Consider the following 6000-nt stretch of genomic DNA (forward strand, 5'->3'; position numbering starts at 1 on the left):
TTGACGCGCATGATAACCTGTTGGAAAGATATCTCCGAGGACCATGACAAAAAATACGATCTTTGACAAAAAATTGTCGGCATTAGATTGTCAAAAAACTGTCGTTTAGGGCCTCAAAACGGCTCCACAAGTTTAGGACCCGAAAAACTGCTAAAAATAGTAAATTGTGCTATAATTAAGGAAACTGAAAAACTGAAAGAAACAATGGTGGGGATCCAAGTGGGTGGCCACCAATATCAATTTGGATCATTCCTCCCCCCTTAGGAAGCAATGGTCCCCATTGCGTTGAGTTCCTCCATGAGATGAGGAAACTTCTGCTGAACTTGGTCCCTGGTGAGCCACTTGCCTTGGTGAAGGAGTTGGCTTGCTTTGATAACTCGATACAGTTGGATCTTCTGCTGGCGAGTGTTATTGATCTGCATGTCCATGATCTGATCAGTTGTGGATTTCTCTATGCAATCTAGATTTAAATATGTAGGTGTGATTTGTTCTGCAATGTCTAATGTGTCTAGTGATGGTGGGAAGTATGGTCGAAGGCGGTCCACATTGAACACTGGGTGCAAGCCAAGGAATGGGGGAATGCTGAGCTCAAATTCATTATCTCCCACAACCTCAGTAATGGTGTAAGGACCATATTAGAGTGGTCTGAGTTTACGATAGGCTCTGGTAAGGCGTTCCTTCTGCAAATGCAACCAAACTTTGTTGCCCACCTGAAAATTGTGTGGCACCCGATGTTGATCATGTCGCTGCTTGTACTTGGCATTTGATTTCTCCATAATGTCATGGACCTACTGGTGGATACGTTGGATGTTCTCAATGAAGTTGTTTGCCTTATCAGCTTCTGATTGGACATGAGCTGAATCTACCTGAGTAGCTACAAATGGTATGGCCACATCAATGGGACATAGTGGTTGGAATCCCAAGCCCACCTGAAAAGGGCTATGGACAGTCGAGCTGTGGAGAGCCCAGTTATAGTTGTTCTGGACATAGGGAAGGCTATCATCCCATGTGCGTGGATGCTTTGAGTTGTACATGTGCATAATGTGTATGATCATCCTGTTGACGACCTCTGTCTGGCCATCAGTTTGGGGATGAAAAGTTGTGGACTTAGTGAGCTTGGTGTCCAGCATCGACCACAGACTGGTGTTGGTGTCCGAGTGTGAATAAACTATTCAACCCTTTCCTACATTAATTCATCAATCCGGGTGCGTACAATTTTCAAGGTAACACGCAACGTATATGCAGGGGCAAGGTTACAATCTCATATCAACCAAGGATTCGTGACTAAGAAATTAAAGCATCATTGTAACAGTAATGGAAAATAAATTGCAGAACTTAAAAGGCATTGACAACAATCAATAGAGATTTGTAACATCAATAAGAATCAACACACAAAGAGTAAAACAACATACACAAAAGAAGTACGTAGCACCTAATTAGAAGAGTAGGCCCAGCTCTCTGATCAGGGCTATGTTAATTTACAGCTAAAGGAAGAACAACAAAATTGCTCGTATTATATTAATCTATAAAAGAGTTGTTGCAATAAATATCTATGTGTGGATAACCCTTCACACTGAATAAAACCCTTTTTATACAATACATGGGTAATAACATATTCCCCAAAACTTGGCAACTAAATGCCCAAAATATACAACAATTCAGAACAACAATTAGTTGCCGAGAGAGCGAGAACAAAAATGATCCAAAATAAGCATGAAAACAGCTGTGAATTGGTTATGTTGTCATAGCATTGCCAAACAGCTATTGTGAATTGCGGAGCTGCTGCTACATGCTGTGAAAGTGATACCTATTCACTGGAATCTACGGAAAGAACAAGTTTTAGTAGCTCGCATAGGTAAAACCATTGTGACTTTACTTCATCAATTAAATATTCCAAGAGACATAAGAAAGAAGGGTTACCTCATGAGTTAATCACAATAAATGCATATCAATTGGTGCAAAAAGGATGGAAGGATGGGTAAAAAGGTAAGGAAAATTTGGTGCCCAACATCTCCCCCCAACTAGCCTTCTGCATTCCCTCATGCAGCTTGCTGCTTACGCAGTTCTAGATTAGAACAACTATGATCCTCGTGGAGCTGGGAGATATCATATTCTTCTGCCATATCTATGCCTGGGACCTTGTATCCTTCTGAGAGGAGGACTTCCTTCCACCAATCACCTGGTACATTATATGCTGGGGTATAATGCTCTATTGGAAGCCAAATGACAAGGAACCTGAACTGTAGTGCCATCCACTGGACCTCGCATGTTTGGATGCATGAAACATACCTTGGCACCTGACTTAGTGCCCATGCAAAATTTGGTGCTTCAAAAGGTTCCCTATTCCGGACAGATGTAGGTGACATCATCCACCTTTTCTGGCAGCTATCAAGGGCCTCATCTTGAAACGTGACTATTTGTTTGAAACAAAGATCAATGCACTACTTCTGTGTCCTTAGCATCTGTTCTCTATTTCCCTCGTTTTCAAATAAGGTAGTGTGCTTATCGTACATAGTTACAGACCATTCGTGCTCTCCTCTCATCATAGAAGGCTTCATGTTTTGATTTGACTCAAACGTATTGGAAGCCTTCTTCCAGTTTATTTGGTTGAGCGTATAAGAGGTGAGAGCCCTTAAATGAATTTCCCTGACATATGGGACCGAGTTAAATTCTTTGTCATTGCGCAAGAAGTACCCGTGCAAATAGAACTCGCACATCAAATGTTGGGTTACTACGTCATGGATCCTCAATATACGAAGGAACTGTACAGAGTCCTTGATCTCATGAATGACCTCCTTCTTAATGATTTCCAGACAGAAGAAAATAAATTGCTCATGCAAGAGCAAGGCATAGCTAGAAGCAGGAGGGCGACATGCCATTACTTGTTGTGCCAGGATGAACATATGTTCTTTGTCAACCTTCAATTCTAGCACTTTCCCTTCCAACCATTCTACTTTGAGTTGTTGCTTCGCATGCCTTAGCCATAAGATATCCACTCACTCTACATATTCGAAGATAGCCTTGGACGACTCCTCATGAATTCTTTTCACCTCATTCTGATAGTGGGCCGCGGCAGATTTCCAGGTTTGAATCTCGACTGTCAAAGAGAATTCATGGCCTTCAAACAAGTGCTTGATAGGATCCATATAAGTAGCAGCAGAGGTCGTTGGCACATCTTCTACCTATGTTTCTTCCTCTACCACCATAGCCTTAGGCTTCTTGACCCCCCATTTATACTTCCTTCCCTGCTTCTTAAGTTGATGCACCTATCTTCTCAGTATTCGAACCTTTGTTTTCAATCACATCATCTCTTTGAATTGTACCCGGTATTTCTTTTCAAGGGGTGACCCCCTTTGCTCACACAATTCTATCCAGTCCTACTTAACAACCACTTCGTCTGGCCCTACAGCTGGTTCGACTGGTGGTGTATTTCTCGTAGGAGTATCTACTGGTCTTTCTACCGGGTTCTCCTCCCTTGGTTCCTCTCTCTCGATCACTTCTTGCTTGACAACCAATTCGACCGACTTTGCAGCTGGTTCCTCAGGTGGTGGATTACTCATAGGAGTATCCATGGGTCCATCTGTCAGGACCTCCTTGCTTGGTCCCCCTTCCTCGAGAGCAAGTGCCTCCTTTTTAATAATTAACTCGACCTACTCTGGAGTTGTTTCGACAGGTGGTGGATCGATCAGAGGGGTATCCACTGACTTTTCGACTGGAACTTCCCTTCCTGGTCCCCCTGTTTCAGAAGCATCCACTTCTTCCTCCCTTCTAGGCTCCAGGGCATTTGTTGCCCAAACAATGCCCTCTTCACTCACTTTCTATTCATGTTCTTATGCGGGATGTTCTTCCTCCCTCTGTTCTTCGAAACGACCTTGCTGAGAGTCAACAACCAACAGACTAATAGTAGTCGGGCCTTTAACCGACCCATCAAACTTTAGAATGGGAGGAACAACAACCTCCTTTTCTAAGTGTGGGGAGAATGAGACACTCTCGCTCCTCTGGGAATGGAGGCATAGAAAGGAAACTGAAAAATGTTTTCTTCCTGGCCTGTACCAGTTTCGACTGTAACCTCGAGCTCTTTCCTTTCATCTACAACAATTCCACTCTGGCCTGGGGCTCCTTCTTGTGTTGCCTCCTATCCTGCTGTTATAGACATTTTTGGGCACTGCAACCCCAATCATAAATGTCCATAAACTAAGGGCTCCTAAGTCCCTAAAGGTGTTGTTCCAACCCCTAAAAGAACAAGGTCAACTGATTACAACATCTCCCAGAAGTTCTCCATGAAAAACTACTCAGAACTGGTCAAAACTGGACCATTTCACCCGCCCCATGGTCAAAGTGCGTTGCATCCCACCTGAATACACACAGTAGGTGCAATGCATGTTGAAAATCCCTTCTATGGGGTGCGATGGGCGGGAGTTGACAAATGGCAGGGTCAATCCGCAAGGTGGAGGAGCATGGAATCTTCCAGAAACTTCTCCTGTGACACTTGCCTCTCTGCATTCGACCAGGGATGAGTAAGAGATCATCAATCTCCAAGTGGAATCAAGAACTATCAGAGAGAGGACAATAATCAAATCTCAAAAGCTGACTCATTCCCCTTGCAAACATCTATATATGGATCCCTCATCCCAGAGATCTGGGGGCTGGAATTTTGTATCTTGTAAGGAAGTGTTGTTGGTTTCTTGGTGAAATATCATAATGTTGGGTGATCTAAGCTTTTCATGAGGTGAAGAAGGGCTTTCTTGCTGAGAGGATGATGTTGGGTCAGAACAATTGGTTGTAGTCCTCTTTGCTCTTTCTTGATTATCAATAAAGCTATTCAAGTTTTCCTCCACATTCTTGTACGATTGATGATTTATGCATTTGTGTGGTCAATATATATCTGGTCCTATATTGTTTATGATAATAGATCCATGTTCTTGGATAGTATTATGCTGCTTTGATTCTCCAGGTGCTCTGTGAAGCTGGGTAGACAAGGAAGCGAGTAGCAAATATCTATCAGAAGGTAGAGGAATCGAGCAAGGAACCAAGCGCAAGACAGAGGTTGGTCTCCTTATTCTTCCCTTATCTATTTCTCATAAAGGAAAATGAAAGTAGTTTTTAGTTTGTTTGTTTCTAAGGTAGCTACCAGCCTTAGTGGGACTAGCAGCTCTGCATAGACACTAGTTTTCCTGATAAAAAAATGGCGACTTCGCTGGGGAGCAAATAGATTGTTTGTTTATCTACATTTGTTTACTTTATAAACTTATAGACGGAGCCTGAAGTCAAGCCAGCTAGCCTTCGAACTGCATTTGCTATGCAAGTGCAAAGTAGATCAATGCTGCTTCAATCTATCTCCGGGTTTTGTTTATCAATTAAACGATTGATTTACAAGCTCTCTAATTGCCCTTGTGGTGGCTCTAGTAACCTCTTTAGATCTACCCCTGTGATTGATTTACTGATTACTACTTACTCGGCCTAAATCCCTGAACTAAGCTGCAAACTGTGACTCAGAACCCAGCTAAAGTCTCGTCCCTGGTCCATTGCACTGTGTCTTCTCTGAAACCTGAATGCATCACACTTCCCGAGTGTAGTAGGCATGTTACATTTCAGTTTCCCTGTGCTACAGGTGTGCTGATCAGACCTCCTCTACTCTTAGATTTTGGCTTCTGTGTTCATACTTTTCAGCTCTATTCAGGAGTTTTGCTGCCTGTAGTCAGTAAACCTTTGTTTGAAACCCCTTTCCTTGCTGTTATTCCGCCTCCATTGTGCAAAGAAATTTAAATGTTTTTATGTATTTTTGAGTCATTTTCAGTTCTCCTTTACAAAGAAGTAGCGTAATTGTACTATCGTTTCTTGATTTGAAAGTGTCGCAAGTGTCATTTTCAGTCATAGAAGAGAATCTGATTGTTCTTGATAGTCGATTACACTGTTACTCTTGTATTTGATTTGAATTAGTAGTCTTTCAAGTGTCGAAAGCAAGTTTTCAATTCCAAATAGCAAAGTGTCGTCTTTGTC

This window comes from Pinus tabuliformis, chromosome X (genome assembly GCF_031772625.1).
Source record: "Pinus tabuliformis cultivar Carrire ecotype Pingquan chromosome X, CPIR1, whole genome shotgun sequence".
Taxonomy (NCBI): domain Eukaryota; kingdom Viridiplantae; phylum Streptophyta; class Pinopsida; order Pinales; family Pinaceae; genus Pinus; species Pinus tabuliformis.